The sequence below is a fragment of the Triticum dicoccoides genome, chromosome 1B (assembly GCF_002162155.2).
Source record: "Triticum dicoccoides isolate Atlit2015 ecotype Zavitan chromosome 1B, WEW_v2.0, whole genome shotgun sequence".
NCBI lineage: Eukaryota > Viridiplantae > Streptophyta > Magnoliopsida > Poales > Poaceae > Triticum > Triticum dicoccoides.
The window spans coordinates 115,050,828-115,077,103 of NC_041381.1; the positions used below are offsets into that span (position 1 = coordinate 115,050,828).

The 26,276-nt window shown below is 45.6% G+C and overlaps 1 long non-coding RNA gene across 1 annotated transcript; it reads left to right on the forward strand.

Moving 5' to 3' along the window:
• The first annotated feature begins 15,426 nt into the window (after positions 1-15,426).
• Positions 15,427-18,338, forward strand: LOC119302410. The gene is made up of 4 exons (XR_005147560.1): positions 15,427-15,704; positions 15,821-16,183; positions 16,731-16,808; positions 17,723-18,338. It is a non-coding gene; the product is annotated as an uncharacterized LOC119302410 (long non-coding RNA).
• Positions 18,339-26,276: the final 7,938 nt, after the last annotated feature.

Sequence of the window (26,276 nt, forward strand, 5' to 3'; positions counted from 1 at the left end):
CTTTGGAACAGAGTAGTAGCGTGGGTCAGCTTGACAATAATGAACTATTTATCTGCATATATAGCTTTCTCTGCTACTCCTTCTAGTGATCGGTATGCAGTGCATGTGTCCATAGACATGACATCTTGTCCATGGAAGTTCAACTACCGCGGCCATCACGTTTCATCTCACGATGCCCACGACAGCTCTCCAACCCACGGCACCACACCGCCCGACGTGCGCCTCACCCCTCTCGGCCACACTGCCCCTCTGCCTTTGTGTGCATGACATGTGGGCCACCTAAAATGCGGTGAGCATGAAGTTTCTACCACAGCCACCGCGATTCCCACGACGCCGCTCAAACCCATGAAACCGCACGTCCCCCGACCTGTGGCTCACCCCTCTTGGCCCCACTGCCCCTCTGCCTTCGGGAGCATTACATGTGGACCAGTCACCTATCGGGTCGACATGTTATTGACTCAAAGGTAGGTGTAGTAAGGCGCTGAAGCTCGGTCCCGACGGCCCTGAGAGGGAAATGTAACTCCTGCGCCAGGGCTTGTGGTGCTCCCGCAACACGAACTCGTGCAAAACTCGATATTTGTTTCTTTACTATACATGCACGCAATGATTTAATGAACATTGTAATCTCAACATGCGATGGGGAGCTCTAAATTTTAATTTGAAACTTATAAAACGAAAATATTCAAAACAAATAAACTGGGAGAGAGGGAGTATATCGTAGGATGTGTCCCATACAAAATAAGTCCCCTGGTTTGTCACCGCAAAGATGCGGTTAGAAAGGAGCACAACTTCTTCCTACTCGTACGGCAACAAATCGGCCGCAGACAGCATGGTCCGCCTTTGACCGCCATGTGCAAGGTTCGTGCTATCTTATTCAATCTCACCGTGGTTCCATTGTAAGAATTCATGCGGTGGCCCGTTGCATGGCTGATCCCAATGTTGGACGAAGGTTCTACGGGAACGGTGTCACCGTTGTAAATGTTGTGCAAATTGATGTTGGTACCCTCACGTACATATGCAAGCCAGTCTCCACTCGCACCGAGCCTAGCCTGTGAAATAGTCGGCAGGGGGAGAATTAGGAAATGGACATGGAAGTAGTCTTTAGAATGCATTTACTACATGATCAAACTCATCTTACCTGCTCATCGGAGGAAATCCGAGTGCCCCTCAACGTCGGCATCTCAAGGGGCGTCAACATGCAACTACGGCCACGCCGTGCTGGAGAGACCCCCAAGGAAACATCCTCGTGCGTTCCATGGAACATCAAGATGCATTTGTATGAGTAGTTTATCTTGTGAGAGAAAAGTATGAACGAGGGAAGGCCTCTAGAGATAGAGATGGACACTACTACTACCAATGTGCTGGCCCTTGCGTTGCAATGGATCAAAAATAGTAGAATAATACTTGTTCATGTGCTTGAAATATAAACACTCTAGTTTTCATATACATGTGTCAGCAGACACGACAGCTTGTCCATGGAAGTTGAACCACGGCGACCATCACGTTTCTTGTTTCTACCACTGCCACACCCACACACAATTCCCACGACGCCGCTCCAACCCACGGCATGATGTTCCCCGATGTGGACATGGATCCTCTGACGTGGCTATCACTGCCTTGCCCTGCCTTTCCTTCGCTGACAGGTGGGACCCATGCTTATGGGTCCCACATGTCAGTGACAGAATGGTAGGATTGTTCGTGCCCCTCATCCCTCTCGGCCCAACTGTTCTTCTGCCTTTGTGTGCATGACATGCGGGCCAGCTGAACTGCGGCGACCATCAACTTTCTACCACACACACACCCGATTGGACACGATTTGCCTGCTCCGCTGCTATGCTCCAATCCGTACTCCCGCACCATTGAATTTTCATCCAGCGGCTGTGACACATTTCGTCCCAGGCATCAATCCTCAGCTGGAGTACTTATGTACTACAGGTAGTACCCGCCGGTGTGGCCATCTACGCCTCGTAACGCCCCGACGCCCCGCTGTGGTACCCTCGCCACGGCCACGCCACCACCGGCCGGTTCATCTCGAATGAGTGAGTCGCGAACCACGCCACCACCATGAGAATGACATGTGGGCAAGCCGCATTTAAGGTCCGCATGTCATTGACTCATAGGCCGGGCACTAAGCCACTGAAATTCGGTCCCGTGGGCCACGAGAGGTAAATGTTACTCCTGCGGCAGGCCTTGTGGTGCTCCCGCAGTACGAGCTCGTGCCAAAACTGGAATTTGTTGCTTACTACTACCAACTAGTACTAGTAAGGTACACGTGCATTGCACACATGAGATTCTGGTAGTTTGTGCATTATGCTTCTACATGTGGAGTTTTCTGGATTCTAACATGTGGCAAAATCTGGTGGATTGTAAGGTTAGGAATGTTTGATTAACTGAGGTGAGTGTTTGGTTCAAGCCAAACCTTAGGCAAGCCACACTAAGGCCCCACATGACATACACACAAAAAATGTGGCAAGATTCCCTTAGGCTTGCCAACTTGTGGCTCTCATTTTGAAGAACTGATAACTTTTCCTAAGCTTAGTTGTGGCAAAGTTAGTCATGAATTAAGTTCAGCCATGGTGTCTTCTAGATTATACATGTGGAAGAATCTGGTGGATGATATCCAACGGCCAGTAGTGCTCGGATTTGCCTACTTTGGTCGTTGGATTGGCTTCATCCAACGACCAACTTTCAAAGTTTTTCACACACTATATAGGGGGTATAGATATAGATGTGCCGGTCCGTTGCAATGGATCCAAAGTATATCTATTTAGTGGAGTGCACTCTAAACACATTATCTATTTATTTTTCTCTAACCTTCCGTAGCCATGCAACCAAGCCACATAAGCTTCATGGGTGCCCCCCACATCATATTATTCATACTACGTTGATTAAAAAAAGATAAATCACCCAAAACAAGATCTTCCCGTTTTTGTTCCTACAATGTTGTGTTGTGCACGTATCTACTAGTTGTATAGTGGTAGTACTAGTAATATAGTATTAGGAGTACAAACTTAGTAGTACTAGTAGGAGTAATACTAGTATGGAATGCTCCTACTGTATCAACGAGCCCCGTCTGACACAAAATTTCTTGGCTTCCGTGCTGCAGCTAGATCTTCCCCTTGTTTCCATTTTCCAACCCGGCGGCGGGCGGGGTGTCGGTTTGCTCAACGGCGGTCCCACATGAAAGTGAAAATGCTAGGAACAGGGGCGGAGCTACGTGAGGGCCAACAAGTGCCCTGGCCTGCCCAACCTAGCAGGATTTTCGTAGTTGTACATCCAGTTTTGAGGCATGGAACATCAACACAAGGGTAATTTCTATAGCCTAGCAAGACTAGCACGCCCAACGTTTTGCTTCAAGCTCTGCCACTGCTAGGCAACACGCCTTCCCTAAGCTATGTGTCGTGCCGGACGGGCCGTGTTGTACTCCTGATTCCCGGGTGTGTGGGGGTGCGACGCGAACGCAGCAGGCATTTTCCTTTTTACTAGCAATGTACCCGTGCGTTGCGACGGATCCAAAGTAGTAGAATAGTAGTATTTGTTGACAAACTTGAAAGAAATCACTATTGTTTTGATATACTCCTAATATATTACTCCCTCCGTACCTAAATATTTGTCTTTTTTGAGATTTCGAATGGACTATCACATAGGATTATATAGACATATTCTACTGTTTCTAGCAAGATGCCCGCGTGTTGCACGAAGTTGATGAAAAAGGTAAGCACAACTTATAAATTGACGGATGGAGTACTAGTTATAGTGATGCATATAATTAAGCAAACGGATCGCACATGTCGGTATTGACTGGAACGAGAATGCAACAGCACAATAAGAATTAAGGCCACGATGATGCGATCGCAGTGGTGGTTACTGAAGGCAAGAAGAAAGATGGGTCCACGAACGTACGACCTCCTCCTCCTCAACTTAGTGCATCGGGCCACCGACCGGCGGCTAAGGAGCGGCGGCTTTTGTGGCGAGGTCGAGGTGCTTCTCAACCAAGGCATCCAAGGCTTCCAGCCGGCTGAGGAATGCCAACGTCGTAGCGTCCTCACTGGCCTTGTATATACCTACGTACACGATTTGCTCGGACACGTGGATGTGTAGGTCAATGAATTCTTGCAGGGCGAGGCGCCTCACGGCGAGCGCGACCTCAAGGTGGACATTCTTCGTGGCGTCAGCGGGCAGTCGCAGGGCCACCAGTGCTTGAAAGAGGTTCTGGCCATGGAGGCTGATTAGGGTGGCAGGCAATGAGGAGCCCGGGCGCGCGGGCTGGAGGAGAACAACGATGTCGTATGCGAGCTTCTTGAGGACGCTGAACTTATTGCTGGTGGCAACGATCATCTGGTCCAACTAAGAGTCGTAGTTGGTATCGACGGAGGCCATCCACCAGCCGGTCCCCAACACCGTCTGGAGACGTTCCTCGGCGCCATGCCGCAGGTCGGCGTCGTGGACCATCTGGCCAAGCCGCTGACCGCTCACGCGCATCGCCGCCATGGATCTGGAGCGAGCTCTTTTGCGTACGATGCTTAGGCAAATGCTTAGGTGCGTACGATGTGGTAGATGCATTGGAATGGAGGGGCACCTTTATATGAGGGCAATGAGGGCAAACTGCGTTGCATTCACATCGTGCAGCCTCTTTTCCCGGACCTCCTCCCATGTAACACCCCGAGTTCATTGCGCCAGGTGTCCGCCAGTTATTCGCCGTCTTTTCCATGTCATTTGCTTGCGTGTTGCATTTTGTCATGTCATCATGTGCATCTCATTTTGCATACATGTTCGTTTCTTGCATCCGAGCATTTTCCCCATTGTCCGTTTTGCAATCCGGCACTCCTATGTCCTCCGGCGTCCCCTTCTTGTCTCCTGTTGTGAGCGGGTGTTAAACTTTCTCAGAATGGACTGAGGTTTGCCAAGCGGCCTTGGTACACCACCGGTAGACCACCTGTCAAGTATCATCTCATTTGGAGGTCGTTTGATACTCCAACGGTTAACCGGGTAACCGTAAAGCCTCCTTTGTTTGCAGCCCAACACCCCTCCAAAGTGGCCCAAAACCCATCCAAACCACCTCCATGCTCTCGGTCGTTCGATCACGATCGCGTGGCCGAAAACCGCACCCCATTTGGACTCTCCTAGCTCCCTCTATCTATATAATAGCCCCTCCCTCGAAATTCGCAGATCAATTCCACCCCCAACCCTAAAATTCGCCTCCGCGCCGCGCAGGACAAAGCCCGCGCCGCCGCCTCCGGCCAACCGGCGTCTGCCAGGTGGCCTCTCCGCCGCCAACCTCCGCGCCCCGCCGCCGCGGCCCGCCCGGGCCCGGGGCAAGCCCGCCCAAGCCCATCGGGGCCCGAGCCACCCCGCGCCTCGCCGCCGCCGCCGGGATCCGCCCCGCCCCGCGCCGGCCGCCGCCTCCTCGCCTCCGGCCGCGGAGCGCCGCTGCCGCCTCCCGCGGATTTCCTCCGCCGCCGCGGGAGCAGCGCCGCCTCCGCCGCCCCGCTTCTCCTCGCGCCGCCGCCCGGTGCCCAGCCCCATCACCGTCTTGGCCACCCCGGCCGTCGCCTCCGCACCGCCTCGGCCAGATCCGGCCGCGGGAAGGCCGGATCTCGCTCCGCCCAGCCTCCTCCACCCCTCTCCGACCCCCGGCCGCCGTTCTCCCTCTTCTCCGGCCATCGCCGAGCTCACCCCGGCGAGATCTCTGGCCAACATCGAAATCCGTGCGGACCCGAGGTTGGCCCCGTGCGGACCCGAGGTTGAAGTCACGGATTATTTACATTATCATGCCATGTTCATCGCATCATAACATGCTGTATACTGCTCCATTTCGTGTGTGTAATATGTCAAATTGTTCGCCTCGACGAGTACTTCATTTCATTACATTGTATCATGTTCATTTGAGTTCATCTTGATGCCTGAATCATCGTTGCAAGAGTGCATGTTGCTGTTAATCCGCTGAAACTGTTATAACTTGATGATTTGTCATTTTTGCCATGTTTGATGTGTGCATCCTATGAGGTTGATGTCTATATATATTTTGAACTATGTCATGCCATGTTTACAGGGGTGCTATCCATGTATTTTTGTGAGTTGTGTGCTGAGTGAATCAAGCTTGTTAAGGAGGGTACTTGCTGTTACTTTTTTGCTAGGCTGAATCTGTTATTTCGTGACGCCATGTAAACCTGCTGCTACAAGTCATTGCGTGCATAACCTGGAGATGTTCACTAAATATGATTTGTTATACATGTCATGCTCTATCCATTCATGCCCCTGGTTGTATTTATAGCTTGCTATAGATTGTTGTTATCTTGCTCCAAACTTGCTAAATAATGTTGCTGTCAGCCTGTTAACATGAAGTTCAATGTTGCCATGATTGTTGCTAGTGATCCATGCACCCTATGAACTTGCTCTTGCCATGCTTAGCTTCACAAACATGTACTCTTACTGTTGGTTACCTTTCCATGCCATGTATTGCTCTGTAGTGAGTGGTTCAAGCTCACAAACATGTCTACTTATTGTTGTTCCTGGCATGTTTGAATCTGTTATAACTTGCCATGTTTACATGGGTGCCATCATATCTTCTGATCCTTTTTGGCTTATGGTCAGTAAGGGGCTTTTGTTCTATGCATTTAGTATATTCGTTCCATGCCTTTGTTTTTTATGTTAAGTTCTTGTAACATGTTGTTTGATAGCTCTAAACATTGCAACCTGATGTTATTTCTGCTAAAGTCTGAAACTGTTATTATTTGCAATCCTGCCATGTGTGTTTGAGCATGTTCTAGTGATTTCTGGAGATAGCTCAGTGTTCGTGTTTTGTCATGCTTTACCTGTATATTATGCCCATGCCTTGTATTCTTATGTTGGGGTGCTGCAGCTTGTTGTTTTGATGCTTGCAATATGCCTAGTTGTTGTTTTAGACAGATTGTTTTTATGACTTGTATAGAGTGTATGTGTTGAACCGTTGCTCCGTTTTGAGTGTGCTCTATATGAAACTTCCTTGATTTTGGATGTAGTTTCATATTATCATGTTGCATCCATGTTTTGAGGGGTTTTGATTGATGTTTGTATGCATTTTGCATCAATGCCATGTTTAACTTGTTTTGCTCATATCTTCTAGGCCGTAGCTCCCAATTAAATGAACTTTAGATGTAACTTGACTAGAATCTCGTGTAGATCATCTTGGTGCATCTTAACTTGCTGTTTAACAACTTGAACATAAGGTTTATTCAGATCTGGACCAATTTCGAAATTTGCATATGAGGACTTACCGGAATTGTTATATGTTGTTTCCAGCCTTATTTAAACTTGCTTTGATGTGTTGTTCTTGTTTGCATCGTCTCTTGCCATGAGTAGCTTCATGTAGCTTTGTCATGCATCATGCTTGTTGTGCATCATGTCTTGTCTATGTGTGGTGTGTTTACCATGTTGTGTGCTTCTTCTCGATAGTTCCCGTTCCGTTGCGATCGTGAGGATTCTTTCGTCTACGCTTGGTCCGTCTTCGTGGCTTCATCTTCTTCATGGACTCGTTCTTCTTCCTTGCGGGATTTCAGGCAAGATGACCGCTACCCTGGATCTCACTACTATCATTGCTATGCTAGTTGCTTCGTTCTATCGCTATGCTGCGTTACCTATCTTTTGCTCCTCAAGCTTCCCAAATTGCCATGAACCTCTAACCTTTGACACCCTTCCTAGCAAACCGTTGTTTGGCTATGTTACCGCTTTGCTCAGCCCCTCTTATAGCGTTGTTAGTTGCAGGTGAAGTTGAAGATTGCTCCATGGTGGATAGGATTTTGTTGGGATATCACAATATCTCTTATTTAATTAATGCATCTACATATTTGGTAAAGGGTGGAAGGCTCGGCCTTATGCCTGGTGTTTTGTTCCACTCTTGCCGCCCTAGTTTCCGTCATACCGGTGTTATGTTCCCGGATTTTGGGTTCCTTACGCGGTTGGGTGATTTATGGGACCCCCTTGACAGTTCGCCTTGAATAAAACTCCTCCAGCATGGCCCAACCTTGGTTTTACCATTTGCCTCACCACCACCTACTTATCCCTTTGGAGTAATTAACCCAAGGGTCATCTTTATTATAGCCCCCCTCGGGCCAGTGCTTGTCTAAGTGTTGGTCCGAACCGAGTGGACTGCGGGTCCCCCTCGGGGAAACTCGAGGTTTGGTTTTACTCGTAGGATGTCTCATCCGGTGTTGCCCTGAGAACGAGATATGTACATCTCCTATCGGGATTGTCGGCGCATCGGGCGGCTTTGCTGGTCTTGTTTTACCATTGTTGAAATGTCTTGTAAACCGGGATTCCGAGACTGCTCGGGTCTTTCTGGGAGAAGGTATATCCTTCATTGATCGCGAGAGCTTATCATGGGCTAAGTTGGGACACCCCTACAGGGTATTATCTTTTGAAAGCCGTGCCCGCAGTTATGCGGCAGATGGGAATTTGTTAATATCCGGTTGTAGATAACTTGACAGCAGATCCGAATTAAAACGCATCAACCGCGTGTGTAGCCGTGATGGTCTCTTTTCGGCGGAGTCCGGGAAGTGAAAATGGTTTCTGTGTTATGATTGACGTAAGTAGGAGTTCAGGATCACCTCTTGATCATTACTAGTTGACGACCGTTCCTTTGCTTCTCTTCTCGTTCTTATTTGCATGTGTTAGCCACCATATATGCTTAGTCGCTACTGCAACCTCACCACTTTACCCCTTCCTTTCCCATTAAGCTTTGCCAGTCTTGATACCCATGGTAATGGGATTGCTGAGTCCTCGTGGCTCACAGATTACTACAACAACAATTGCAAGTACATGTTTATCCGATGATCATGACTTGAGAGCGATGTTTGCTTGTTTTGGAGTTCTTCTTCTGCTGCTTCGTTGATCAGGGGATAGGTTCCAGGTCGGCAGCCTGGGCTAGCAGGGTGGATGTCGTTTGAGTTTCTATTTGTGCTTCATCCGCAGTCGGATGGTTCTCTTTTGTAAGAGGATGTTGTGTTCGTGTGGCATTGTTTGCCTCTTGCATGTATCCCCATCTATTATGTGATGTTGATGTAATGATATCCACCTTGCAAAAGCGTTCCAATATGCGGGTCTATCCTTGGTGGGACCTTCGAGTTCCTTTTGGATAGGGTCGCATATTGGGCGTGACATCCCATTACTTCCCTCATGCATTAATTAAAGGAGGATGCATTGGCCGTTCGACATATCGGGAACCGCTACTCCCTCCCTCGTTTGCATTAAAGCCGTATCGGGAACTGCGCCGCCCGCTGTCAAATCGAATACTCCCTCCGTCTAGGTGAGTATTAAGTCACCTTACGAAAAGCAAATAGTAGTAAACACATAGGCGTGGTGCATTAACTCTCATGTTGTTTATTATTTTTTGACATAAATAGAGGAATCAACCAAGAAGAGATGTGGGGCTTGTATGCTTTTAATGACTTGAGACTATCAAACATGACATGCAGTGGTCAGTTCGTTGCACAAGAACAAATACAACCCACGTCAGCACACACGCATCTTATAGCATCACATCCAATGGCTATAAAAGATGAATGAGACCAAATTATATCTCATCTAGATGAGGTCTAGCAAAATTGTATTAATAATACTTAGTACTCCTGCGCCATGTATCATATATTAGTATCATGTAGTACTTTATTTATTGCCATGTAGGACACATAGTTCACAAGCACCCTCTATATGTACCACCTTTTATTTTAATTTCAAGTTTTGCTTCATGGCGCAATCCATCAATACTACTACTGTACAAAAGTGGAGTATATACATTTTTTAAAAGGCTAGAGGGCAGGGCAGTCTAGCTCGATCGGTTTCACGAGAGGCGAGGGCCTTTGTGATTGACGGCTCATTAATGCTATCAAATCAAATACTACTGCGCCGCCCGCTACACGCCCGACGCCTCCATTAAACCTGTCCGTTAAACCCGCATGCAAACCGAGAATCCTACTCAGGCCACACGTCTGTTCATGAGCGGGCCGGAATTAAACGCAACACCGACCGAGCTCCTCCCGTCCGCCCTCAGTTTAAACGAGGCCAGACGCCGGCGAAGCTCCTACCGTCCACCCTCTTTTACATGAGGCTAGACAGACAACGGGCAAGAATCGCACCCCTCCGCCGCTCCTCCATCTCCCCCTTCACAATTTTCTCCATCCTTCCGATGGCTTCCGATGAGCCGTTCTCCAGCATATTACCCGGCGGAGTGGCCCGCCAAGACCTTCGGATACGGGCGAGGCCGCTCGGTGCTTCACCAACCTCGCTTGGCCCGACGGAGCCAGTTGCCGCCCCAAGCAGGCGCATGGTTCAGCAACTCGCCGCTCCAGTTCAGCTCGATGAGGAGTGGCGAGTTGCTACACGCCGGCACGGCGGCGAGCACGCCGGTACGGGCGCCGTCGCTATCGCGTCGTACCGCGCCACCAGTGTCTGCGGTGGCCGCGCCTCTCGTGTCTGTGGGCGCGCCTTCCGTGCCCGTGGCAGCGCCATGCAGGCAGAGACAGAAGCCGGGTGCATGGAGAGCGACGAGTCGGTGGCCAGCTTCTCCGTGTCCGCCACCATCATCGAGGAGAAGTAGAACATGGGAGGCCGCCGCCACTTGGGACCCATGAAGGCCGCCGCCACTGCTTCGTCTCTTCCGAGGACCTTCGTCGACCCCGCAAGTGTGTGATGGACATGAGGAAGACAAAGGGATCCGCAGGCGGCCATTTAGAACTAAAATAAGCCTAGATATATCCATTTCTTGGACAAGTATTTCTGGATGGAGGGAGCATTAATTATGCAAGAGAGCCGGATTGGCACCTCTTAGTTCATGTAAATGTAATGAAATCCATCATGTTTATATGTAGATTCGGCTTTTTATACGACATCCTTCATGCTTATATGTAATCAGTCCATGTTTGCACGAATTTCATCTGGTTGGTTAGAGTTGTAAAAATGTATGCCGCTGGCGTTTGATGTCGTCCTCCACGGAAGGAAGCGGGAGGAAATTTGTCGGCTGCCGTTGGAGATGCTCTTTATGCTGGAAGTAATAGAGTGACATCCAATCCATTCGAGTTAATTGCCTGTATGATTGTCCCTCTATAAAAAGTTAATTGCATGTACAGTGTACACGTGACTTGCAGGGTGGCTATAGCTTCGTACAGAAAGTTAAAAAGAAACAAGTCCATCCTTAATATTCTAAGTACTCTGTGGGTTCCACTGTCAGTACAGTAGCGAAAGAAGTATATATTAAATAAGTAGAGTAATATATAATAAAAAATCTAATATTAAAAGACAGAATTCGAACTCATGTCATCGCGTTGCGAGCATCCAGCGCTAACCAGCCCAGCACATTTTTGTTGTAGACCATGCTGGAGATATATCTCCATGTCTACTCTTATATATACTCCATTCGTTCCTAAATATTTGTCTTGTTCAGATTTCAAATGGACTACCACATACGGATGTGTATGTAGACATATTTTAGAGTGTAGATTCACACATTTTGCTACGTATGTCTTTTCAGGAAGGGGTCAGATTTGTCCTTGATTCATTTATGATGTATCGAGATGGCACTGCACTGCCAAGAAAAGAGGGTAACATCAAAATTATGGACTACTTTTTTGAGTATGTTGGTAAGGTCCTGTCATAGTCACTTGTTGAAATCTCTAAAAAGACAAATACTCCCTCCATCCGGAAATACTTGTCATCAAAATGGATAAAAGGAAATGTATCTAGACGTATTTTAGTTTTAGATACATCTATTTTTATCCATTTTGATGACAAGTATTTTCGGACGGAGGGAGTAGAAAACAGAGTTGGTGATCATGGTGTGTGTGCCATCCTGCAATATAGGCTGTCGGATTTATATCTAATGGATAGGAAGGAAACTATGGCAATTTTGCAAAAATATACCCACACGTCTCTCCATGTTCGCAAATAAGGCCTTCCCTCGTTCAGCCTTTTCTCTCACAAGATAAACTACTCATACAAATGCATCTTGATGTTCCATGCAACGCACGGGGCAGCTAGCTAATTGGGTTGAAGTGATATATTTGGGTTGAAGTGATATATTTTATGTCTGCCCCAAATGATTTCAGATACACTAGTAGTAACAAAGAAAAGGTTGCCTTGTTAATGAATAGAAAACAGGGTGAAAACTATGACATGAGGCCGGTAAAAACAAGGCACACTGGGTTCAGCGTCATCGTCACTACAGCTGTGCGCACGCGAGAAGTCTACATATCGAGGGGGCTACCGAGCGACGCACCGAGACACAATGTTTGAGAGAGAAACCAATTGACAGATTATGATCAGATCGAGTTTTCACCCTTCTGCTGTCCTTGTTGGGGGGGAGGGAGAGAAAGAAGTATCGAGAGTGTGCGCGGTAGGCACAGAGGCACAACTAGCGAGTGTGTGTGTGTGTGTTTGAAAGAGGAGTAGATAGATTATTATCAAGATCGATGTGCCACCCTACTCCTTCGGTGCCGGGTAGTGTGTGTTTGTGTATGTTTGATAGAGAGTCCAGTTGATAGATTAGTATCAAGATCGAGGTGTCACCCTACTCCTTTGGTGCCGTGTAGTGTGTATGTGTGTATGTTTGAGAGAGAAGCCAGTCGATAGATTATTATCAAGATCGAGGTGTCACCCTACTCCTTCGGTGTTGGGAAGTGTGGGTGTGTGTGGGGGGGCAGTGAAACTCACATATCTCTACTCTTATAAAATAACAGAGTTGGTGATGATGGTGTTCCTGCCATCCTGCAATATAGGCGATCCGATTTATATCCGATGGACAGGAAGGAAAATATGGCAATTTTGCAAAAAAATACCCACACCCCTCTCCGCATTTGCAAATAAGGCATTCCCTCGTTCATCCTTTTCTCCCACAAGATAAACTTCTCATACAAATGCATCTTGATGTTCCGTGCAACGCATGGGCATCTTGCTAGTAGGGAGAAGGAGTTTGTGTGACACATATCTATCTATATTATGGGATAGGTAGATAGCATATGTGTGAGAGACATTATTATACTTTGAGACATTAGTGGCTGTGGGTGGGCAGAATTAAAGGGGTGGGTGTGTTAGACATAGAGAGCGTGTGTGTTTCTGTGTGAGAGACTTGTTGGATGGGGTAGAAAGACGAATTTCACCCTGATGGAGGGAGAGAAATACACGAAGTGCGCATGTGTGATTCCAATGCCCACAGGGAAATGAGATATGTATGCGTGTGATAGAGATTGCACAATTCATTCACATATCACTATCTAGCGATCGTGGACGTGCATCACTTGAACATAAGTCAATATCTACTTCGTATCGTGGCCAAAGGTACAATATCGATTCAATGCTATAAAGTTTGGACACTCACATATCACATTTTTTTCTATTTAAATAAAACTTTTCAGTTGTTCATGCCAAAGTTATAGTGATGTTTCTTCAAACAACCAATGTAGCTATAATGCACATGCACCATTGTTACTCTTGCATTCAAATTCATTAGTGTTGGATGATTTAAGTTTCTATTTTGAAGTAATATATGTAATATTCATATATGAATTCAACTGGTACACAATTTATGAAATGGAGGCTATGTAATCCTATGAGGTAACACTTTTAAGTAGCTAACTACAATATCCATTTCTTTTTGTGCGCCTCTACACTAACACGTCAATGCATTATGTTTAAAGTAAATAACCAATGGCACTAAATTATCTATTCACACGAGAAATACATAGGCTGAGCGTTTGAACCTTTTTTTGTGAACGCACCACTACACCCGTATGATTGGTCGCGTCCGTGTGAACGTCCAAGTTATCCGCGCATCATCCCGAGTTATTGTATTTTTTCTGGGGTGGACTTCACACCAGTTATTAACTGCTGACGCGTGCCCCGTGTACACAGTCTAGCATGACCTTCCCGCTAGCACGGACCAAAATTAGTTGAAACTAGATACGAACGATCCCGCAGGCAGCAAAATCTCCTGCCTCCTTCTAAAATTTCCGCCACCTTAGTCTTTAGCATGCGAAATCCCCCTTTTGTCCTTGGTGCACGGAGGCCAACAGTTACAATACCACCCTCATCTACATGATAGGTCGGGGCTGCTTTGGTAACTTCCGGTTCCCCCCACTACAGGGCACCCCCATTTCCTCTCCCCCTCCAACAAAAATGACTAACTCCACAGCACCAGAGCATCTTACATCACGCCGTCCGTACTTCATCGCCCTTTCTCCCCTCCCCTCTAGAAACCCTAGACTACTCATCCACCGGCGTACCATAGCCCATTCACTGCAAGCGGCGTCCACCTCGCCGGATCTGCTTCTGCGGCCGCATCTACCCCTCCCACCTCCCCTAGAAACAAGTAGACTGCTCATACACCACTGTACCACAACCCATTCAGTGTCGGCCTTGTCCATGGTGTCGGATCTGCTTCGCCGGTACTCTCATCAACCGCCGCGCATCTGCAGCGGCTCATTCGTACTCCCCACCGGAGACACTTCGTCCACACACGCCGGAGCCGCCCCACCGATGCCCCCGTCGATGGCCTCTGCTCCTCTTCACCGACACCTTCCTCAACCCTACCGGAGCCGCTTCGCCGACACCATTGTCAACCCTACCGGAGTAGCTTCGCCTATACCATTCTCAACCCTCCCGGGGCCGCTTTGCTAACTCACAAGTCCGCGGACTCAGATCCGCTTCCTCGCACCCTCATCCAACCTACCGGAGTAGCTTCTGACGCTCCGTCCACGGCCACAGATCCGCATCGTTGACACCACCCTTAACCCAACCACCAGAGCAGCTTCTGACGCCCCGTCCACGGCCACATATCCGCATCGTCGACACCATCCTTAACCCAACCACCGGAGCAGCTTCTAACGCCCCGTCCACGACCGCAGATCCGCGTCGTCGACACCATCCTTAACCCAACCACCGGAGCAGCTTCACCTACGCCCTCGTCCACGGCCACAGATCCGGTTCGCCCACACCGTAGTACCCTACCGGAGCCGCTCCACAAACACCCTACTCGACGGTTCTAGATCTCCTTACCGGACCCCGACAGCCAGTGCAGCGTCATCACCCTCAATGTTTCTAACTTTATTCCCACTGTTTGGAGAGATGCCAAGCACCCGCCATGGCCTAGGTACTTGTCACCTTTAAACCCGTCTAGCATCACCTGCCTGATGTACTTCATATATATTAATCGGTCCACTACAAGGATACCCCCTATAAAGCAACATATATTCTATAACGTTTTAATTGTGTGTTGCAAAATTCACAATAGATACGGATATAAGCATCGTAGCATATGCATTGTAGTTAGTACACATATTGCAACCGTCCACAACCCCAAATAAGGCCCCGCGCTGTAACCCAGCCTCTTATCTAGCCCGATCCAACTTGGCTAGGTCATTCCCTAGCCCCAGCCTCCTCTATTTTTCGCGACCCTATAGGCTCCCACGCCGGCCACCGTCCCTCGAACTATCAGCACCGCCCCTCACCACTCCCCTGTGATCCTCCACCCCGGCATGCCGCCCCTCACCAATCCCCTGCGACCTTCCATCTCGGTGTGCCGTCCCTCGTCAACACTCCCCTGCGACCCGGCTTCCCAGTGCGCTGCCCCTCGTCAGCGCGCCCCTACGAATCAACTGCGTCTATTATTCCTCCGCACGGGGGCCGGCGGCTGTGGGGAGAGTTGCCGCTACAACCACCCTCGCGATCAAGCTATCGTGGTGAGCCGGGCTTCTTCTCCTCTCCCAATTTTATTCCCCCCATTTCGCTATGCTTCACTTCAGTCTAGTTGTAAATTGCTACATACCACTTACTAGTCCCTAATGATGACCAACAGGTTAAATTATAGCTGGTTGGTGCGGAGAGGACACTCCAGCTGAAGCCTCTTGTTGTGATTGAATTGATTCTAGTTATAGCTTAGGAGCCTATCACCAGCCCATGGAAGTGAAACTTGATTGTGCAGTCCTTGGTTAATGTCGTGGATTATGTGGTTGACTGATTTCTGCTTACATCCCAATTTGCCGGCCTAATCAGTCATATGGTCATACTTCTATGGGGAAAATCTTTTTTTTACCTTATTATTACAGCTCAAGTAGGTGCGATACTCACTTGTGCCAGTACTTTGTTGTAGTAGTGAGGATTTCTGTAGAAGTGAGAACATCGACGAGTGCCTTATCACCTAACACGGCCATCTACTCAGGTTTGACCACCATAACTTTGATATTTTTTAGTTGTTATGCAATGGGCTCTGTTCTTTCCAATCAAATCCGCTCGGTGGAGTAATTGGTCGCAGCACCCTGCATCCACCCATAGTATAAGTGCTAGTCTATTAAATTGCATGCATTATAGTAGCCTAATTAACTTGAACGTGTGATGCTTGAGTTTGTGTGCCAATGTCCCCATTTCTGCAGGTCCACGATTAGTATAATATCAGCATGGTGGATATATCTTTATACTCACCGGTTAATATAATTATATACATATAGTCAGCCTCTGTGATGCATGTGCAAAAGTGTGAGCTCACGGTATAAAAATATGATGGTCCTTAAAGTTTGGTAGATTTTTAATGTATCTTTCTTAATATATTGAGGCACATCTCAAATTATAATTATTTGTGCAATTTATAAAAATGATATCACTATGTATCAGAGAAAACATATGTTGTTCTATTGTATTCGCAGCACACAAATTATCTCGGTTTCAAAGAAAACAAATGTTTACTTTAGCTAATTAGTACTGTGTACCAGTGCAGGTATGTGGCATGCAAGGAGAGGAGATGATGGACATAACAATTACAAAATCTACCTCATATTTGATCTGATAAGGTCAGTTTCTTAATAATTTGTTTCGTTGGACGTGAAAATATATGTGCCATCAGGCGTACTTAGTGTTTTGTATTATCATATTGACGGTATCAGACCAAGGCCACCACCATGAAAATGAGTGTGCCAATGAGCAACTGGTCGACATGGTCATGGCTGAACAAATGAAGAACATTGTTTTGAGGCTCTAAGAAGGCTGTTATTGAGGAAGGACAAACACAACAATAATTTATCTAATAGGTCATGTAGAAGGTTAGCCAAAAAAATTTTATGGCTTTGTTAATTAAGTTCCTAGCCAGTGCTAGCAACAAACACACATGCATGTTAATGTGGTGGCAAGAAAATCCTTCTAGCCTTACCAAGCACTGGTCAAAGTTTTATTTGTGCCATGCAGAAGTATTCATGGAAAGAAGTTTGCACATGTCGATTGCATCTATATTTTTTCTCCAACAACTTAGCATGTTATCCCATTATTGTACTAGAGTTTTCTACCATGTGATAATAGAATTAAACTCCTTGACGTGTCCTTTGGTATATATACACTAGGAATTTATAGGGTCCTGACAGTGTATACTTTAGGCAAAAAAAAAGAGACAATGTACATGGTAAAACATACTGGATGGCTTAGAGAAATCCTATCGTATAAAATATTCGACATATTAGATATGTATCTAGAGTTGAGTATATAGTTGTATATATACATTAAGAAATTTGATGCAAGCATCACTCATATAAGCTGAATATTTTGTGATGGTCTTATAGAATTTCTACATGTATGAATTTCTCATCAAGTGTGTGTTGCTAACTATTCACTATCATATTTTAGTCATGATTTGTTTTGGGTGTCTTTTTTTGTTTGATTGTATCATGACTTTGTACTGACCAGGCGTCCTGATAAGTGTATTCTTATTCTGCAGCACCTCTTTTGTCCAACGTCATCAGTTGGGGAGGAATCTCGTCTCCAATCATACATAATTTCACTCTAATTTCTTCTTTTTCTTAAAGATAAATAGCATAAGGAGAAACCATTCTGATGTCACATCTGACCTAACAATTTCAGATCATGATAGTAGTTATTTCTAGCTAACAATTGGTGGAAACACAAAAATGTTAGCCCATTATTGGCTTGATGACTAGTGTGCATTGTAGAATAACCTTACTAGCCTTTTTTACAATGTTTGAAGAAAATTCTGCCTATTATGTTGCGAAGGCTTGGAGGAGGATTCTTGCATTGTTGAAAAACAATATAATTGTTAATTTCTGTTGTACGACGACAGGAACTTAAATCACAAATCAGATATTTACAAGCTAAGCTTTAGGAGTTTATTCATGGTGATGATGATGATGATGATGATGATGGTGATGATGATGATGATGATGATGATGGAGGCCTTCCATTTTAATAAAGTTGTAGGGGATGTTCTTGTTGGATGATGTTCCTCGGTTAAGTTTTTGATAAGTTGTACGCATGTTGATGGATGCCTTCAGTTTGAGATTCGTTGTCAAGAAAATATTTAGATTACGTATCACATTTGGACTATGTCCTCGTGTAATATCCATTATTGGAATCCAACAATTTTATCAAATATATGATTTCTTCCTCTCGTGAGTATATTCTTTTTTTGTTCACTTGAAATACGTAATTATAACCATTACATGGAGAGTTATTTTCATTGCTGGCAATAATAATAATAATAATAATAATAATAATAATAATAATAATAATAATAATAATAATAATAATGACATTATATATGCACATGAAGCGTTGAAAATTCTTCATTGCAAGCAATGGGATCTTGATTCGTATGCATTAAGCACCAACGTATATATGTGTTGCACAAGCATGTTTAATGTGTTGCATGATTGCAATCGTCCCTTTTACCAACGAAAGTATAGGCGTTGCACTATGTGCCAGCAACACCGGATAAGGCAACGCATCCAAAACCGTTGATAAACGCACTAACAACGCATATATGGACTTTTAGATACGGAAAAAAGCGTTGTTATAGTGGGGGTCATGCTGTAGTGGTCGTTGTTACCTGTTATGCAGCTGACAAAAACTACAAGGACGATGTTTCTTCTGGATCTAACATCTTGGCCAACCAAGATCCTGGACCAAGGCATTGCTATGATCTTGTAAGCGCGTCTCTCTCTCTTGTATTGTTTTGTGCCTGCCTGCGTGCTTTGCTAGGATTTTCGACCAGTAATCCCTTTGTGCAGACAATGATTTCTACTACTGGCTGCTAAATTAGATATGTAGATGTCATACATGATACTACCTCGTACCTCCATTCCTAAATATAAGTCTTTCTAGAGATTCCACTATAGGCTACATACAAAGCAAAATGAGTGAATCTACACTCGAAAATGCATCTATATACATTTGTATGTGGTCCATACTGGAATCTCTACAAAGACATATATTTAGGAACAGGGGCAGTACATTACACAAAATCATAGGTGGCATGTAGGAATTCCAGTGCACTATATTAGGCTCCCTTAGAGTGCCTGCTAGTCCAGCATACAGAGTCATGGCTAGTTTATGGTACGCACACAATCGTTAATTGGTGGTTTAAATATGCGCAAGGGATATGCAATGTAGTATCATGTACAAATGTCTGAAATTAGCCGTGTCAACTTGCAGATAGGGTTACACAATGAAAATGTACAAGATGTATGTGGCAATTTCATGGAACATCGCAAAGAAATGAGAGGCAGCGGTGAGCCTATACAGTCTGCTATGGTACGTCACTCCTCCATTGCAATCATCGTGACATGTTATTTGTATGCCAGTTCTATTAGCCAAGTTTCTTAGCGACAGTTATTACGAGTTATCCTAAGAAAATAAGCACATGTGAATATGAGCTTCATGTAATAAGCCAACCAGTTCTTTTCATTGCGTTTTCAGCTTATCTTTGGTATGATCAGTGGAACGTCTCGATTGCATTATATATTTTTCATTTTGCTGCCCATATGGAAATTAACTTGACTTGCAAACATCACAGATTGAACCCAGTATAGTAATTAATATGATAGGAAAACAGACCATCACTATTTGCTCAAAATGCAAATACAAATATACCATCTACTTGGCACAATCTAGTTTGGTCAATGTTTTCCATAGAGATCCCATTGCCTAATTTAAACGAAGAACGCATGACCCACATTTAAATGAAGAACAATTATTTATTGAAATTCGATGGTCCAAGTGGCTGGTTATTATCATATAGCAGCAGGACCTGAAAGCATCATATAGCAGCAGCAGCAGCTCATAGCAACTCATCATACAGCTGCAACAGTCTACAATTCATCATATACCAGTAGCAGCTCATAGCAATTCATCATATAGTAGCAGCAGGAGCAGCTCATAGCAATTCATCATATAGCAGCAGTAGGAGCAGCTCATAGCAATTCATCATATAGCAGCAGGGGGAGCAGCTTGTAGCAACTCATCATATAGCAGCAGTAGCAGCAGCTCATAGCAATTCATCATATAGCAGCAGCGGGAGCAGCTTGTAGCAACTCATCATATAGCAGCAGCAGCAGCAGCTCATAGCAATTCATCATATAGCAGCAGCTGCAGCTCATAGCAACTCATCATACAGCAGCAGCAGCTCATAGCAATTCATCATATAGTAGCAGCAGGAGCAGCTCATAGCAATGCATCATATAGCAGCGGCAGAAGCAGCTCATAGCAATTCATTGTATAGTGGATTAGAATGAAAATTTGGCAAAAAATCAGAGGAGATACTCACCTTGTTGGATGAGCTCATCCTTCAACAACACCTCAAGCCCATGGCCTGTGAGGAGGGGAGGGGGAACAAGGTGCCTTCTGCCGTAGTGTGGCATCAGCCGTAGTTGTGCAGCGCCCGCCGGAGTAGTGTGTTGGACGAACCATAGTGGAGCAGCTGCTGGAGACCATGAGAATGAGGGGCGGCGCCAGAGGGAGGAGCAGCCAGCAAGATTTGCCCCTACCCGCCGGCCATGTAGCCTAGCTGGACATAGATCATCGAGGACCAGGCGAGATGGGACCAGTGGCGACGACTCGCTGGAGGAACCCTAGTGCTGCAGGCAGGGGATCGAGGTAGAGGGAAAGGGGATAGGAGATGCAAGCGGGCAGGGCAATGAATGCTTGCATGTTTGTTTTTACTTGAGGGTTAGGTGTGACACGGGCGTCAGCAGTTGCATTTTGAGTGTAATATAGGCAGACAACAGAGTCATTTCACTATTCCCCTTCCCTTCAATTTTTAGTGAGGTTCTACCCGAAATGCCCCCTCCAAAGCGAAATTAGGTAAGCACAAGCCCATAACTCAAAAATGAGTTCTTTACATATTTTATGGCTTATTTTGACAATATGCCATGAAAAGGCGGAATCGAACTGGCCCTTAACCTGCAATTCAATTGTGCGTGCAATGATGAATCACTCATGCCTACTATCTGTACATTTAGGCATCATCATACATGGCATAACCTAATACATGTGTATTCCATTGTAGAATCTGGAATACGCAATGTTTATGTTAGTACATATGTTGCACATGATGTTTAAATGCCCCTTAAATCTGGTCAGTCAAGTGATGGTCTTTAAGCCTCCTTCTTTCCTTCTTTTCTTGATATGTAAGATTTGCTCACACATCTGTTCAATTGCTTGTTTGCATCTGCCAGCCATACTAGGACTGTTTGCTTTGATTACTTGTTGTTCTTGACCTAACACTCTAATAGAGCTTGTCAATGATTTAAACACTAAGGGCTGCTGTAGTGGGGCCTTGTCTAACTCATAGGTGACATAAAGGTTTGGATGTACACTACAGTAGGCTCTCCAAGAGTACCTGGAGATCCAGTTCGAAGGTATGCCTAGTTTTGACATAGTGCAGACATAGTAAATGCTCATTTCATTGTGTGCAAGTTCAAGAGATGCGGCATGTTTCATTAGGTGGTGTTGTTTTGTTATAATCTCATCCTTTTGTGTTCACAGAGTGGAAAGTATACATATTTATCTTCCAAGGAGATGAGTAACTAGTTTGTGTCACCTTGCAGAGGGGGTGCAATGAAGATAATATTGAGGATTTCCAAGTACGAGATGTTAGGAAGGATCCTTGCAAGAGAAGTAGGAGCTGCGCTGAGCCTCTTCAACCTGCTAAGGTAAGTCACTGTATGCAACTCAACAGTTCAATTCCTTGTTTGTTTCAGGCATAGTTAATTTTCTCTTTTCAATTGCTTTATTTGCCCTCACTTAATGAGATGCCCAAATAATTATGCCTGATGTTCGGCACTTGTATCACTATTAGTTGACATAATTAAAGCCCTTACCATTTAATTACTCTACCGAAGTGTGCCTGAAGCTTTGAAGTCTATTAACCAACTATTATTGCATGAGGCTCACAATATAGTTTATACTACGCTAATGATTGCATAGGTTTTCCTGCTGTAGTATGTTTGTATGAAACCCTCTGTTGTTCATTATGCTCCCTAAGACTTCAATTGAGGTACAGAATGGCCAACTGCTTGCTTACTTATACGCAACGTGCTGTCTAAATTTATAACTTGTCTGTGTTTTCGATTGGGCCCCAACATCATGCTCCTCTGGTAAGCTAAGAGGGATTTCTGTATGTAGGCTACACAGACTATCTTTTTTATAAATTTTAAAATATCACCTGCTTATGCTTCATGATGTGTAACATTTTATTGTGTGAAAGTGACGTGTAACATTATTGTTAGTCCTGTTTTGCCATGTAGTACAAAATAGTGTCCTGTTCGCTTCACTGTTGTAACTATATTTTTGCCCTACTCATGTGTACTTACAGAAATATTTCTGGATGAAGTGACATCAACACAAAAATCTGCGAGCAGTGCGGCATGGCCGTTACCGAATGATTATGGATTGGAATTGGAATGTGCTGATGTTCTCGAGCATCAACTAGAGGTGGCAAGACAACGTGTACATGATTGTCAACGTATAATCAACAAGTTGAGACTGCACATGCAGGTATTAGATGCAGGAGTCAAACAAATGAAACAAGACACCAAGGTAACCATGAAGGAATTGGAGAATTTGCAGACTGAAATTTGTGCTATCTGAATCCAGCCAATCCTATTTTCTGAAGAGATTATAGTTCAAATGGAGTTAAGTTGATGCGTGTCCATGATGTATGAGCTGTATTTGCCCAGTGTATGTAATTTGTTGTTTGTGTATGCTTTATTATCACCTGTGCCGAACCATAATGCCCAATGGGTATAATCGGCTGTAATTTCTTTATTGTATAGTGTAGGATTATTCTTCCTTTCCTTGCCTTGATCTCTTTGTTGTATAGTGTATGCTTTATAGAGCTGATAGTATTGAGTAGGATAATTCTTTGAATATGATATATCATTCAAACGGGGGCCAACTCGCCCGACAATGGCCCTTCACGGGCCATCGGATCCATGGGGCTTCTACGTCTCATAGGATCCATGGGCCTTCTACGTCTCATAGGATCCATGGGCCTTCTACGTCTCGCAGGATCCATGGGCCTTCTACGTCTCGCAGGATCCATGGGCCTTCTACGTCACGTAGGATCCATGGGCCGCCGACTCATTTATGGGTCTTGTACGGGCCTTTAATGGGCCATAGACGGGCCTATAATGGAAATCGTATGTTTTATGGGCTTACCATAACGGGCCCTTAATAGGTCGTATTTGGTGACGCTATGAAAATGGCCCAACAGACTAACGGATCACAAACGGGCCGACTGTAACGACGGGCTGAATTTGGCCCACAAGCAGAAAATGACAGTAACGGGCCGTAACTAACCGAATGCTGCAAATGAGCCCAAGAATAAATGGGCCCTCAGAAGGCCGAAAGTTGTGCTGGAAACGGCCCAACGGAATAACGGCCCATTAATGGGTATAAAGTGTTACACTGTTCATTATGGGCCAGTTTCACCGCGGGCCGTTAATGGGTGTAAAGTAATACAGTGTTCATTACGGGCCAGTTTCAGCATGGGCCGCTAATGGGCCAAGAGTTACAAAGGGCCTCATATGGGCCGAAAGACGTCATGGGCCATACATGGGCCAGAAGTGAAAACGGGCTGGAATCATATTGGCTGGCCCAGATGACGCTACTGGGCCTAATTCGCATAGGGCGTAACGGGCCTTGGGTTAGCGGGCTGAAAATGGGCTATATACTAACAAGCCGTTAACAGGCTTTCCATGGGCTGGCCCGCCAGCTTTTGACCAAGTCAAACGAGCCGGCCTTTTCCCAGGAATGGGCCACTGTTGGGCCATGCCGCGTGTCGACATATCATAGGCGCCTTCTGTCCAGTGAGTGGATGACATCTGTCCCAATGATGAGCCGACACGTGTTTGCTCCAGCCAATGATGATTTTACACGTGGAAAATCCCCATTGGCCGGGGCTGTTAACGGGTTATCGGATCCAAAACCCAACCCGATAGCTTAACGACGTTCCGTTATGGTGGATGCCACGTGTCGGTCACCCTTGACGAAAGCACTTCTGTGACACGCGATTTATCGTCATGGAAGTGGACACTTCCGTGATGATAATTTCGGTAATGTCATGGAACACTTCTACGACAGCACATGTATGACTATCTTGATTCTGTCATAAAGTCGTGATGGATGTACATGCATGACAAACAACGCGACCTACTGTGACAAACACGTATCATCACGGAAGTGTATTTTTTTGTAGTGTGCAAATGAAACACACTAGATAGTAGGAAAAAAATGCATCAACGGTTGCGGCTGCCATCCTAGGATTACCTGCGACCGAGGGACTTGGATTTATCGGGAAAGGATGAAGAATTTGTACCTGGTTCTCCATGAGAAAAACCTATGCAATAGCCGAGAGGGGGTTTTCTCTCAACAAGCAGACGAGGGAGAACGGGATTCAGGCCCAGTGAAATATTACCGCTTCGTCTTACTGCTAAAGCTGGAAGGGGGGGGGGGCGATTTGTGATTTGACGGCTCATTGGGCATTACTGCAGCGCTACGATCGGGGTGTGTCCACCGCGCAGTTGTGCACTCTAATTTGAGCATATGGCACGTGGACCCCGTTGCCGTATGCCCCACATATCAGCGAAAGGAAGTAGAAAGACTAGAGTAACTAGTTACACATAAATATATTTTAGACAGAGAGATACTCCCTCTATAAAGAAATATACAAATCTTTTATATCACAACTTTATACATAAGAAATATCAAGGGGAATATATATAACATATATAATTATAAAAAAACGGAGTTGTTTTTAACACAGTATAGACAAGTTGGTGATGATGGTGTGCCTGCCATCCTGCAATATAGGCCGTCCGATTTATATCTGACGGATAGGAAGGAAACTATGGCAATTTTGCAAAAATTTACCCACACACCACTCCACATTTGCAAATAAGGCCTTCCCTCATTCATCCTTTTCTATCACAAGATAAAATACTCATACAAATGCATCTTGATGTTACGTGCAACGCACGGGCATTATGGGGGTTCAGCTGAGAATATAATACTCAGGTAGGCTCACGGTTCTGGACTTTGGGCCACAGGCCCACCTTGCCTGTTTGGAGGTCCATGTGTTCTACCTCAGCGCTTTTCATATTACAAGCGATCGGTACGGCGCTTGTTTAGATGCTGTCGCAAGGCGAATACGCAAAATTGAATAAAGCACGGCAACAGTTGGAATGAAATCGAATGACAGTTCCTAACCAGCAATGAGAGTTGCAATTCTATCAACGATATACCATGTGACAAATAATACTATCGTACTACTTATACACACAGGACACTTGTTTCACCATGCGAGATTATTACATCAAAATCTCTCATAGGATAGATCAGTTCGGCAGTTGTGTGCTGCTACTGAAGAATTTCAAAGTTGATTTGGACCAGCTCTCCTTGCCGAGAAAGTTTGATTTTGACATCATCCCCTACCGCAAGATATGATTTAGATTTGAACCTTGACCATCCTTTAGCATCAATCATCATGCGACCATCCTTTGTAATTAGGGTATATTGAGCAGGTTCATTCCCACCAAGGCTGTGCATGGTAAGAGAAACTTGGCCACGGTCGCCCGGATTGTTTAACGACTCCCTCGTTGCTCTAGGAATTCTCTATTTGCAAACAAGAAGACATACACAAATAGTTAGATCAACACAGTGAATCATGTGAAACAACAGTGAAAGAAAAAAGAACAAAGCACTTGAGCGGCCAATGCTTACCAAGAAGGTGGACATGTCGGTTTTTGTAAGGACTTTGGTATATGAACTGCGAACTGCAGCCCAGTCTATTGCTGGTGCAACTACTCATTAGGTTGCCGCTGCACGGGTCGGAGCAGATGCAAGTGCAAGTGTTGGTGCAGGTGCCGAAGCCGCTGCTGCTGCCGGAGATGGTGCTCCTTGTAGAGCTGGTACCGGTGTCGCGGCAGGTGCCGGTGTCGATGCCCATTCCTCCAGTAGATCGCCTGATCCGCTGACAC